The sequence below is a fragment of the Rhipicephalus sanguineus genome, chromosome 3 (genome assembly GCF_013339695.2).
Source record: "Rhipicephalus sanguineus isolate Rsan-2018 chromosome 3, BIME_Rsan_1.4, whole genome shotgun sequence".
Classification (NCBI taxonomy): Eukaryota; Metazoa; Arthropoda; class Arachnida; order Ixodida; family Ixodidae; genus Rhipicephalus; species Rhipicephalus sanguineus.
The window spans coordinates 66,260,331-66,272,972 of record NC_051178.1 but is presented as its reverse complement, the minus strand read 5'-3'; positions in this window follow the sequence as shown (position 1 = coordinate 66,272,972).

Sequence of the window (12,642 nt, the reverse complement as noted above, 5' to 3'; positions counted from 1 at the left end):
GAGGCTGATAGGTAACATAAAATTTGTTGCGCACCTAGTCTACGGTTGCGTGAAGGACGCTCCAATGTATGGAAATTTTTTCACGTGCCACTTCCAATATCTGTCGTCCCTTGCATTCGCTTACATTAATATACTTTTTGTTTCCTACAGCCATAGCAGAAAGAATAGGAGCCTTTTAATTGCCACTGAACACGATGCACCTAGAATATCGAGACTTGTAACAGACACAATTTATACCATCAGAGCTCACCTTTCCTTGGTTTTTTGCTCGCCTTACCGTTTTGTTACATCGATTTCCTGCATGATATGTTTATGGTTATTTAGTAGATGCTTGGCGATCGCTGTTTAAAACACGTATGCTTTGTAACAATATTTTTCTCATTGATCCTCATTCATTGGGGTTAGCTAATGAATGAGAGACCACAAGTGAAACATTCTCTCAATGCACGCTTTCTGTAACCTCTTAGGCAGAGTCGTACACAACGCGTTACAAGTAATCGATTACCTAGTAGTCAATTATATTTTCTTGTACTTTTGTAATATAATCGATTACTTTTTCGAAACTGTAACGCACTGGGTAATTTTATTACATTTTCCTGTAAATAATTACGGGTAATCAATTACTATTTTTCCCGAAATCAAGTTGTAGCCGGTCTTCTACGGCATTCTCAGCCCGAAAACATGCTACCCGCTTTAGGATAATATATAGCCTATTTTTCACATTTTCCTTGGCCTTACCTGCGACGCCTTGCCCGAGCGCCAGCAACAGCGAAGCGCCACGCTTCATAGATGATCGAAGCAATGCGCAACTATAGGCTGGTGCGCAAGGTGTTCCTACGTTATAATGGCGCCCTTTCCGCCAGCGTATGCATTGAGAGTGTGTTCAGTGTATTTGACACTTCTCTAGCGTCATTCCGTAACGTTTCGCTCAATGTGAAAAATTAACGCCACAGTCACCACCCCGTGCATGCTTGGCATAACATCGATTCACACTGGTCTGCCGATTTTATATTATGTGCGGTTTGACGTGCCAAAACACGACATGATTATGAGGGACGCCGTAGTGGAGGACTCCGGAGATTTCGGCAATCTGGTGTTCTTTAACGTGCACTGAAATCGCAACAGTACTGAGGCATATAAAGCATTAGCCTCCATGGATCGAAATGCGACTGCCGCGGCCGGGATCGAACCCGCGATCTTCGGGTCAGCAGCCGAGCACCGTAACGTGTATCAGCTGACACCTTAACCAAGAAACGTGGAAGAATAAACGACGACAACTTTGAAAAGGAACTCAAGCCTCCATTCTAAAAAGACGGGGCGTGCAAACACGGACACAAGAAAAGTCAGGACACCACAAACGCCGCCTAACAACTGAAGAGACGCACAACGGCGGAAAAGAACCAAGGCACGAAAACTTACCTACGCATGCCCATGCAACAGGCGAACCTCTCAATCCGGCACGCGTGGGGGGCCTACGTGGAAGATAACTGTTAAGGCATTTGATTTCATTTTTATGCAAATTGATCGCTAACAGACCGCTAACCGGAGCATCACCTTCTAATCTATGTTTACATGTGTCGAGATTATAAGTGCACGCCAAAATTTGATGATTGCGCAGTGTTGTACCGGCATAGAAATGAAGAAACGCGCCTGATGATTGAAGCATGGCATATCGAGAATAGTGGTAGCGCATGCGTGAGCTAACCGTCGATTAACTTGCGCAAAGATGAACTCAAATGCCTTAACAATTATCTTCCACGTAGACCCCCATGCGTCCCGGATTGATAGGTTCGCCTGTTGCATGGGCATGCACAGATAAGTTTTCGTGCCTTCATTCTTTTCAGCCGTTGTGCGTCTCTTCAGTTGTGAGTCGGCGTTTGTGGTGTCCTGACATCTTTCTTGTGTCCGTGTTTGCACGCCCTGTCATTTTAGAATGAATACTTACCAACTAGCTCTGCTCTCTGTTATTCATGCCTCCAGTTTTCTCTCTACTGTGCAAGCTGCAGAGTAGTACGTTGTAGTCTGAGTGAACTTGTGTCATTGCGTTGCGGCAATAACATTTTCAAGGAAAGTAACCCAACATAATCGATTTCATTTCTCTTGGCCTCAGTTACTTTTCTGAGTGTGTAATTGGCCACTGTAATAAATTACATTTTAAAGGAAATAATTGTAATTGTAATAGTTTATTTTCTGTAACGTGTAAGAGTATGCTCTTTGGTAATACCTCAACAGGGACCTTTATGGTAACTAATAGATGATGATGATGATATTGATAACTTATACCTGATCAGTGATGTCAGCTCGTTGTTACTTGCCCTCACATTTGCAGGGCGCCGAGTACCGTACGAACAGCGATTGTTCTTACACTGGAGAATGCTGAACACGCTGTTATGCATATCATTCCTTGGATCAACAACTGCTAGGAGTCCTGAGCATCCAGCAATAATCTGATAGTTCTAGCGTGGCAATGGCAACGCGTTGCCGGTGCCAGTCGTGGAGGCCACGGTGGTAGAAGCGCGTGTTCTACCTGGCCAAAAAATTGGCAGTAACTCAGTACGGCAGTGCGTGTTGTTCTCGATGTCTACACTTTTTCAAAATTCTTCTGACCACTTTTGTTATAAAAACGAGCAATTTCGGCCACTAATATAAAGCCCGGACGATCTGTGACCACAATATTTCTATAGCCCAAACTAGCCCTATAGGGCATCACTGTCGTTGAGCTTCAATCGCATGAAAAGCATTTTGAATTCTGTCAGTATGCAAGAAAATAAGGCAGCTTCGCATTAGAGGTGGCAAACTTGAAGCAACAGCAGAGCTGGGTGGCCTTCCTTGTTTCTGTTTATTTTTCTTTTTTATCTTTTTCTATTTTTCTGTTTTTCGTATCTCTTTTTATCACTGTTTCTTCCTTTTTCTTTCTTTCGCTCACCAATATATTTCTCTTTATCGCTCTTTCTATCTTTCTCCCCTTTCTCCCTCTGTCTATTTCTCGCTTCCTCTTTCTTTTCTAGCTTTGCTCTCTCTCTCTCCTTCTCACTCATTCTTTGTTTCTCTATATTTCTCTGTAATTCTCTCTTGCTCTCTGTTTTTTCTATCTCTTTCTGTGTCTGTTTCTTTCTGTCTCTCTCTGTCTATTTCTTTCTATCTCTTTGTATAGGTCTTTCCCTCCTCCTCGCCCTCACCTCACTTCCCTTTCTTACCCCCTTGCTGTACTATACTGCCACGCTGCTGCTTGTTTTATTTTCATGTATTCGGGTTTGACCCGCAAGGACGGTTAGCAACGCTCGACGCAGACCGCGCCGCAGTGTTTGAGAAGCTTCGCGATTCTAGTAGATCACTTTGTTGAGATTGCACGCAGGACGCGAATAGTGTAGAAAAAACAGAGAGCAAGAGAGAAATATAGAGAAATATAGAGAAACAAAGAATGAGTGAGAAGGAAACAGAGAGAGAGAGAGAGAGAGCAAAGCTAGAAAAAAAGAGGAAGCAAGAAATAGACAGAGGGAGAAAGGGAAGAAGATAGAAAGAGCGAAAAAGAGAAAAAAAAATGATGGTGAGGGAAAGAAAGAAAAAAAAGAAAGAAACGGTGATAAAAAAGAGGTATGAAGAAAAGAGAGAAATAGAAAAAGATAAAGAACGAGAAAAATAAATAGAAACAAGGTAGACCACCCAGCTCCGCTCTTGCTTCAGGCTTGGCACCACTGTGGCGAAGGTGCCTTAATTTTCTTTCATACTGAAAGAATTTAAAATGCTTTTCATGCGATTGAAGCTGAACGACAGTGTGCTTTATGGGGCCAGTTAGGGCTACAGAAATAGCGATGATCAGTTTTTCGACGACCGACGCTCCGTTCGTCGCTATCAGTGTACAGTGTCTATTGCTGTAGTTGGACCGCGTGACAATACTATTCAAGGCTATGCTATGCTCTTATTGTTTCTTTCTGTTTCGTTCAACCTCTTTCTTTGTCTTTCTGCCTTTCTTTCTTTCTCTCTTTCTTTTTGTTGGGCTAACTGTTGCCTTCTCCATTTTTAGTGGACCCGACGTGAGTAGTGGAATTTACCCAATTGCTGTGGCACATACCAGTTTATGATAATAAGTTGTGAGATTTACCCCTTTTCTGTGGCACATACCCGTTTATGATGATGATAGTTTTTTTGGTTCGCCGGACAAGGAACGATTTGCTAAACAGTTTCGCGGTTGAACCTGGTACAACTGTTGAAAGCAGTTTTGTGACGTAACATCAGGCTTTGCAAACTTTGGAAGTTCGTCATTGAAGCCTACTGAAAAAAATGCGCGCGCTTTATAGAAACCAGTTTAACTGATTTTGCTAGATTTGTACACATGCACCCTGTTAACACAGCTGGCAAAACGTTGATACAGAGAGAATGAGTTTTAACTATCCAGAAGTACATGGATTACCACGAACTTATGTGTACACACCTGTTGCTGTTATCATCATTCATTTTTTAGGCGCGAAGCGCCTTAGGGTCTCGGCTTCTCGGCGGTGCATCGTCGTCTGCTGTCGCCGCGTGCATTGTCCTGACCGATTTGCTTTCTTGCATGGTCGTGCCCTGTCCATTTGCTTGAGCACTAGAGAGGGCGCCACCGCCTCTGCGCTCGTCGTGCGGCGAGAGAGAAAGAGTGAAGGGCGCGCGTTGACTATGGAAACGCTTTTTCTGCGATGAACGATGGTCTACCAGCTCGCGTGGAACCAGAACGCGCCCTCGCCCGCGAGAGACAACGCCGACGCAGGCAGCGTCTGCTAGCGAGTTTCCTGAAAAAAAAAAAAAAACCCGACTGCTCGCGCTGCACAACCGTTCACCGGCCACCCCCTATATAGTATAGGCACTGGATCTTGACCTGCAGTGTAGTGCCGCTTGGAGATTTCTTTTGTGTGTAGTTGAACAATAAAGATTCGCAGCGTGCACGTTAGCTAAAAGCGGACTGCGGGTCTGTGTCAAATCTTTCTTCTCTGTCTCATTGCGCGTTAGCAGTGATTTTGCTGTGGGAAACACCGGCTCACACTGCATGCTTCGCCCCTCCACAGGTTTGATGTTAGTGGAGCTGAAACACCCTTCCCTACATGCTACGCCCCTCCCCAATATTTTTACACCTTATTTCCATACGCACTGTAGGAGGTCAAAGTAATCTTCGATTAAGACTGACCTCTCTGCATTTATGTACATAAGCGGGTTCTTCATCTTCCTTGACAAGTGTCGGTATAATTCTAGCATTTATTTCTGCTCTGGCATCATGTTTCGTCGAAGTATATACGACCATCGAGTGATTCATAACCATAGTTTTAGCATAAGGCCTACTTGGGAACCTGTAAAGAAGAAAGCATCGCACTTCTCGCAATTAACGATTCCTCCGAACGCCTACGTTCTCTTCGGACACCACCATTACAGGCGGCAGACGTAGTAAGTCAATGTCTGAAATATTAAAATTACACGTGCGCCCGAATGTCATTCGTTTCTTCGCATTTTTGTTTTACTTTTATTATTTATAGACTGACTTCTCAACTGCGCGTTTCTTGATTTCACGACAAAACTTTTTTTTACCTCTTTGCTTCTATTCGTTTCGTAATAACCACTGATTTCATATTGGCAGTGGTAATAGCTCCCAATTTAATTAATGCCCACTGATTTCTTACAGTGGCAATAGCTCCCAATTTTTGGCGTAACACCTACAGTGCGTTGACGCTAGACTTTGATGAAATCAGCAGCATTATTGTTACACTTTGATTCCACTGTTCTAACTTTCCTTCAGGATAAGCATTTAGCTGTCTAGTCGGAATGTACAAGTAAATAGTTATTGCACCCTTCCGTTTATATGTTTGTTTTCTTTTCTCTGTAATTATTAGTTAATACTGCAAATAATAAAATTTCATATGAGCAATTCTTGACTCAATAAGACCGACTGGTGGGTTAGTTGGTACTGCAAATCTTATCTTTCAGCGCAAGGAAACACGAGGACGAAAATGCAGACACGAGGACACAGCGCTACTAACAACTGAGGTTTATGTACAGTAAAGAAGGAAGTGGTGTCAAAATCAACTTCGCACCACATATCGCTTTACGACAACAGCGCCACCACTACCGCGACAAGAACAGTATCCCTTTTTGAGACAAAACGGATGGGCTGCTCACACCACCATTGGTTTTGTTAGTTTCAGACGCCTCAACAATTTTCGTGGTCATCTGATCTGAATTTCTTGCAATCACTTTAGTTTTACTTAAAATGGGCTTGCAACCACAGCGCATGCAGTGTGCGGCAAGATGAGCATTCGTTGCCAGTTTGCTTACATTGTTAGAATGTTCTCGTATGCGGTGATTGAGGCATCTGTTTGTCCAATGTACTCTTTTCCACATGACAAGGTGACACAGTAGACAACACCTTCCGCGCTGTTTCCGTAAAGCGACATGTGGTGCGCAGTTGATTTTGACGCCCTTTCCTTCTTTCTTGTACATTCGTATTTCTGCTGTTACCCTATGATATAAACCTTAGTTGTTAGTAGCGCTGCGTCCTCGTGTCTTCCTCTTCATCCTGATGTTTCCTTGCGCTGAAACGTAAAAGAATTCTTGACCAATTTCCCATTATGGGTACGAGCCATATGTGAAGGTTAATCATCACCATCACAGTCTCGTAGCCGGTGTGACGTGAGCACGCGGCCACCGCCTAGGGCGCTTGGACTGCGGCGGCTAGACCGGTGAGTTCACTTCTACTTGTTCACACAGTCTTCTTTCTGTGTAGCATAACCTCAGGCATGTTTTATGTCGCGAACACTGTGAACCACAGCAAAAGCAAAGGGTTGCATGAGGCTAGATTGAGGGACAAGGTACAGCGCATCCGTATTAATTCAACTTCGTCGTACTCTGCCTCGTAAGTTTCGCGCCTGACGCGTCGTGATATAACACAAAAATTGCACCGACGGCATGCGTGGACCCATTATAACACGACAGCGTTAAAGAGCTCGTTTCACAGAAATGCCGGTGTCTGTGTTGGCGTCGTTGGTTGTGAGGGATAAATCAGCGCTCTCCGTGAGCGACAATTCGAGATAAATGCAAATAAATAAATATATAAACAATAAAACGCTTAGGTACGACTTGGAATCGAACCCAGGCGTTTCGCTTGGCAAGCAGGAGTTTTACTAGACAACCACGTCTTTGCCTATAACTGCCTCCGCAACAAAGCCTCCGCAACAAAGTCGGAAGGAAAGAACCAGAGTATAAGCACCGCAATTGTGAAGATAGCGAGCCGGAATACCATTGTTGTGCACCGTTTCATTTGGAAAGGCCATGTGGTAGTTATGCACGGCCAAACATTATAAATCAACTGTTTACTATTGCCTAACAACCTTTTATTTTCCCTTTTATATTTTTGCGGCCATCCTTTATGCAACACACTATTGTGAGGATAAGGCTTTAGCTAACGAAGAAACCGGAAAAAAACTAAAGAAGGTGGATTTTCCTATGTGTAAAAGATTGTGATAACAGCATCAAGGATATATTAGCGAAAAATTACCGTCATAATTTGAAGTTTATAGTAAGATACAACTTTAGAAGTCAGCGGCATTTGCTCCTCAAAGGCAAATGAACACAAGCCTGCACCAATGTGCGCGCACTCGAGAGTGACGTCATGAGAGGGACGGCCGGGGGCTCCGCCTTCGGAGAACATCGGCGCGCGCATGAGCGGAACTATTTCTTTAGTCGCAGAGGCGATCGGCTGCCACGCTTCGGTCGTCTGGGCGGGGCGTCTCCTGACTTCTTATGTTGTATCTGACCATAGTTCAAGAGAAGTTCTACCTTACGCTGTAGCAAAGGTGAGGTTAAATACACACCACTGCCATTCAAGATAGTCTCAGCTTCGCTCGCAAAGCAAAGCGGCTGAACTCCCACAGTCCCTACGGCTATTTTTGTTTAATTTTTCAGTGCGATAATTTTTTAGTAACAACTTGGTGAACGTTGCTTGGTTCAGCTCTTGTCATCTGGTCTTTGTTGGTTTGCCGCGCTGCTTCATCCTCAGCAAGATTTTTTTCTTCTCCGTAATATGAAGTTTACTATACCTAATAATTGTTTACGCTTTACGAAAGGTGACTTTCACTGCACACGTGTGAGATCACCACTGGCGTCCGAGGCCACATAGACGAGAAATAGATGACATTCCACACGTCAGCCAGTGTCCTATGCATCTCCGCAGGTCTAGTTCTAAATTAAAAAAAAAAAAGAGTTCGCTGATCTAATCATTCAACGATCCCGTCACGGTGGTCTAGTTGTTATGGCGATCGACTACTGTCGCGGGGTCGAATCCCGGCCGCGGCGGCCGCATTTTCGATAGAGGCGAACATATTTGATGCCCATGTACTTAGATTTAGGTACACGTTAAGGAACCCAAAATGATCGAAATTTTCGGAGCCCTCCACTACGGCGTCCCTCATAATCATATTATGGTTTTCGGACGTTACACTCGAGATATTATTATTATTGTTATTACTCGTTCAATGTTTAGCTTAGCCAAGATCTAAGTTGAGTGATGTAAACGCTTATTTGTTAAACCGTAACCTCGTCTTAGTCATGCGCAGCTTGTGAACTCTGAAAGCTCCAGGTATTGTAAATCCTTATTTTGTGCTAAATGGGAGGTGTAGTTGGCTGACAGAGACCTTGTGGGACAACACTCTATCATAAACCGGGTAAGGAGGACAAATGAGGCCACTGCGACCCTGGACTAGAAGGTCTCAACCTGCATTATTCCACCTGGAAAACTTTTCCATTTCCACAAAGCTTCCTCTTTCTCTCTGCCGCTAACCGATCTGAGGTGTCATAACGAATGTGCATCGCGTCCCTTCAATTTCTCTTGATAATTCCGTTAGTTTATGCGTACTGGTGCTATCATAAAAATCGATCCAGTTCCACACCGTGAAAAAAAAACCCGCATTTCCCCGAAGGGGAGTATGAGGAAGTGCGAAGCACGGGGTGATGCTATGAGGGGGGCTCGCGCGACTAAACTGCAGAGCCGAGCGAAGGACACGGCAGCGAGAGAGCACGCGACAGCCGACCCACGGAGGTCTGGCCGTTTTTAAGTGCAAAGCACTTTTACTGATGATGATCTGTCTTCCGAACTCGTTCCAAAGAACCCGCAACGCGTTCAACTTGTTGGCGGCGTTGCGCACGCCCGAGATGGGGCTCAGGTTGTTGTCGAACCACAGTCGATCGCACACCGCGCAGCTATATCCGAAGCTGCGGTCCAGGAAGTCTCGCTTGAAGCGCGCGTCCGCCCGATCGAATTCGAGGGCCCGCGCTCGCTCACGCATCGCGCGTCCCCGCGCCAGATCGGCTTCGGGGTGCTCGGCTCGCTTCGCACGCTTTCATTCGGAGTCTCGCCGCCGGCCTTCATCACCACAGGCAATGCGCGGGGCGCGCGCAGCCACGGAGCGGAGGGCGGAGCGCGCGCAGTCACGTGGGGCGTGACGTCGCTGCGCCGTTGCTACAGACGCTCCTCTCCGCTCCTCGCGCCGTTGCTATGGGACGGCGGATTCAGGGTCGCTTATAAAGTGCATTCGCACTTAAAATCTACAAACTGCGGAGCAGAGCTGAGGATTCGCATGGCTGTGTTGACCCTTACAAAAATCCCATATATGGACATATATAAAAATTCCCATATATGGCCACATCAGGAATTGGGCATATCAGGCCCATATATTAATATTCGCCATATATGTGCCATATATAGCCATATATGGCTTCATATGCCCAATTCCTGATATGTGCCATATATGGCCATATATGGCCTGATATGCCCAATTCCTGATATACCCATATATGGATGAGGTCTATATATGAATGCAAGCCATATATGGCTTTATATGGGTACTTTTATATATAGCCATATATAGATGACTGCTACATATGAATTCCGCTTGTGAGCACGGCATAAATTAAAGCTGCAGAAATCATTCTACAGCTAGAATTAATGCCCCATGATTATCGATGCCACCCAACGGTCTGCAGTAGCAGTCGTGTTTTCAACACGAGCGTTGTGAGCTGTTTCACTGCCCTCCTAAGGAAAATTACAGTTATCCTCAAAGCTTTATTGCTAGAACTGTCATTTTGCTGTTTATTACTGTTTGGGGTCAGCACATGACTGTTAGTCAAGTTATTTTAATGTATGGAGACATTCACTGCACAACAACAGTTTGGCAAGGCAGCTAAGATTCAGATCAGTTATATTCTTTTAACATGCACGATCGAAGCATTCTGTGCCCATGTAGCTAAAAAGCATGCAAATAAGTTGCGCTCTAGTTTCTTTTTAGTGATTTCATTCAGGCTATATCAACTTTTCACGAAAAGATACATTGTGTGTAAATTGAGTGCTTACCGACATATTCTATTCAGTTTCAACAGGGTGGCTACTTGGGCTGGTTGGTACTGCATTCTAAAAGGAAAAATACGTTCTTTGTGCGCAAAACGTTTCAGGAAAGACAGATAGGAGTGCGCTCTGTCCTATCTGTCTTTTCTTAAACGTTTTGCGCACAAAGAACGTATTTTTACTATTCAGTTTCATAAACACATTGTCCACCGTGTTTTTATTGAGAATATTTTTGCGTGTCAATTGGGATTCTTTTGCGAGACAAATTAAATTATCTACTTGCCACTGACCATGTGGACTGCGTGTGCATTGAATGATTTAGGGGACATGATATTTAACCTTTATGGAGTTCGACCAATAGCGGCAGGTACGCAAGCTTGTGATATGCAAGTATAGTGAAAAAATGGCGGCTATAAGTCTCTGTGCGAGTAGAAATGGAGTGACATTTGTTGAAAACCAGACGCTAAAAAATTGTGTTTTCAAAACGTTGCCTGCTTTTGATACAGCTACTAAAACAATATTTTAATCAGTTGCAAGCCCTAAGCAGATCAGTCGGGTTTAATTTGTCGACTTGTACAAAATTACGTACAGTGCTCACGGATTCAAAGGCGACATCACATTTTTTAGTATAACGACTGGTATGCGCAACCGCTCGAGATAAGCACATCATATCACAAGTAATCTGGTCTCTACATATAATGTTGCTCTGGTCTACGCGTTCGAGTCGAAATTACGCCGATATGACCCGAACTGAAGACGGTGGAGACGAAAGTATGTGCGTTAATTGGTCCTAAATTGTCCCGTTTGAATCCGTGAGTACTGTACACCGTCTTCTAGAATTGCCCTCGCAAGACGTTTTAGCCGTGTGCACTTATCTTCAAGACAAGCGTAATTCTAAAAACAAGGTAAAAGCTGGGCGAGAACCGACAATTTAGGACACGGGCACATAAATGTCATGACACATACTTGGGGATGCGGATTGCCAACCGTTTTTCATTTGTTAATTGCGTAAGTTGTAATTGACTTTTGGTGTTCTCTCAAATGTCAAAGCAAAAAAAAATATCCAGATATATTTATGTTTTTTTATTTTTACGAAAACTACAATAACACGAAAGCCATAATTTAGTTGGTACAGCGCTTGCTTCCGATAAATTGGGGGAGTCATGTCTGGAAGAAACAGAAAAAACAAAACAAAATGGTGTTGTAAAAATAACATAGCTAGAATACGACGTCTTAATCACGTAACCACAATTATTATGCAGTCATATACTAATCAAAACATGCAATGCACTACGCTTTGTGAGTTTTCATAATTTTTGAGTGCAGCGTAAGAAGGCAATGAAAACGATAAACTTACCTTAAAATTTAGCAGAGGCTGTGATGTACAGAGCCAGTAAATCCAAAGGAACTTAATCACAACTTAAGACGACCACACTTATCCGTACAGCTTTTCAGAAAGGAAGATGCGAGGAAAACTTGCACGCAAGCATAGGCGTCCATTTTTCCGCACCAAAAGTTAACGATGGTCAAACCAACGGCCTCTCCACAAAAACACACTTGCCTCTGCATCCACAATTGCACCACATGCAGAGAAGTAAATTCCTCAGGTCTGCGTTGAAGTCAGTGCAAAATCAAATCAGTCGCTGAACACGAAATAAGAGCAAGAGAGATCACAAGTGACGAACATTAGCCGCGCATGCTGCTCCGGTCAGCAAAGAAGCAACAGCGGCGCGGATGGATACAGCCTCGATCATGATGCAGCGCTAAGGTGTCCGTGAGATCACCAATTTACACAGTTGTCGCTGCAGTAAATTTTGCGAAGCTTATTGGCAAACAAAGTTTCAACTCTTCATAATTATTAACGCGATATTAACACCTTACAAGTTATACTTTTCGTGTGCTATTTTCTTTATCGCAACCGTAGATGGGCCACGCGCCTTCTGGTCGTCTGTGTTCCTGCGTGCAGTGGAAGTTTCCAGTATGCATTCGCCGAGTTGCTCACCCCTCAGACCGGAATCGCTTGTCCACGCTTGTGTCCGCCGAGTGCAAGCAGCCCCGCGTTTAACTAGTCACGCGGGTTTCGGGACAATAGGGCTCGCTCTATGCCCGCTGGCTGCCGAGAGGCACAGGTGCATGTCCTTTGAGGGAGGCGTTCGTAGAATCTGCAATTCGCTGCTTCACGTACGCTGGCTGCGACCACGTGTTCGATCCGGATATTTACCTTACTTCTCATGCTTTAATAATAATAATAATAATAATAATAATAATAATAATAATAATAATAA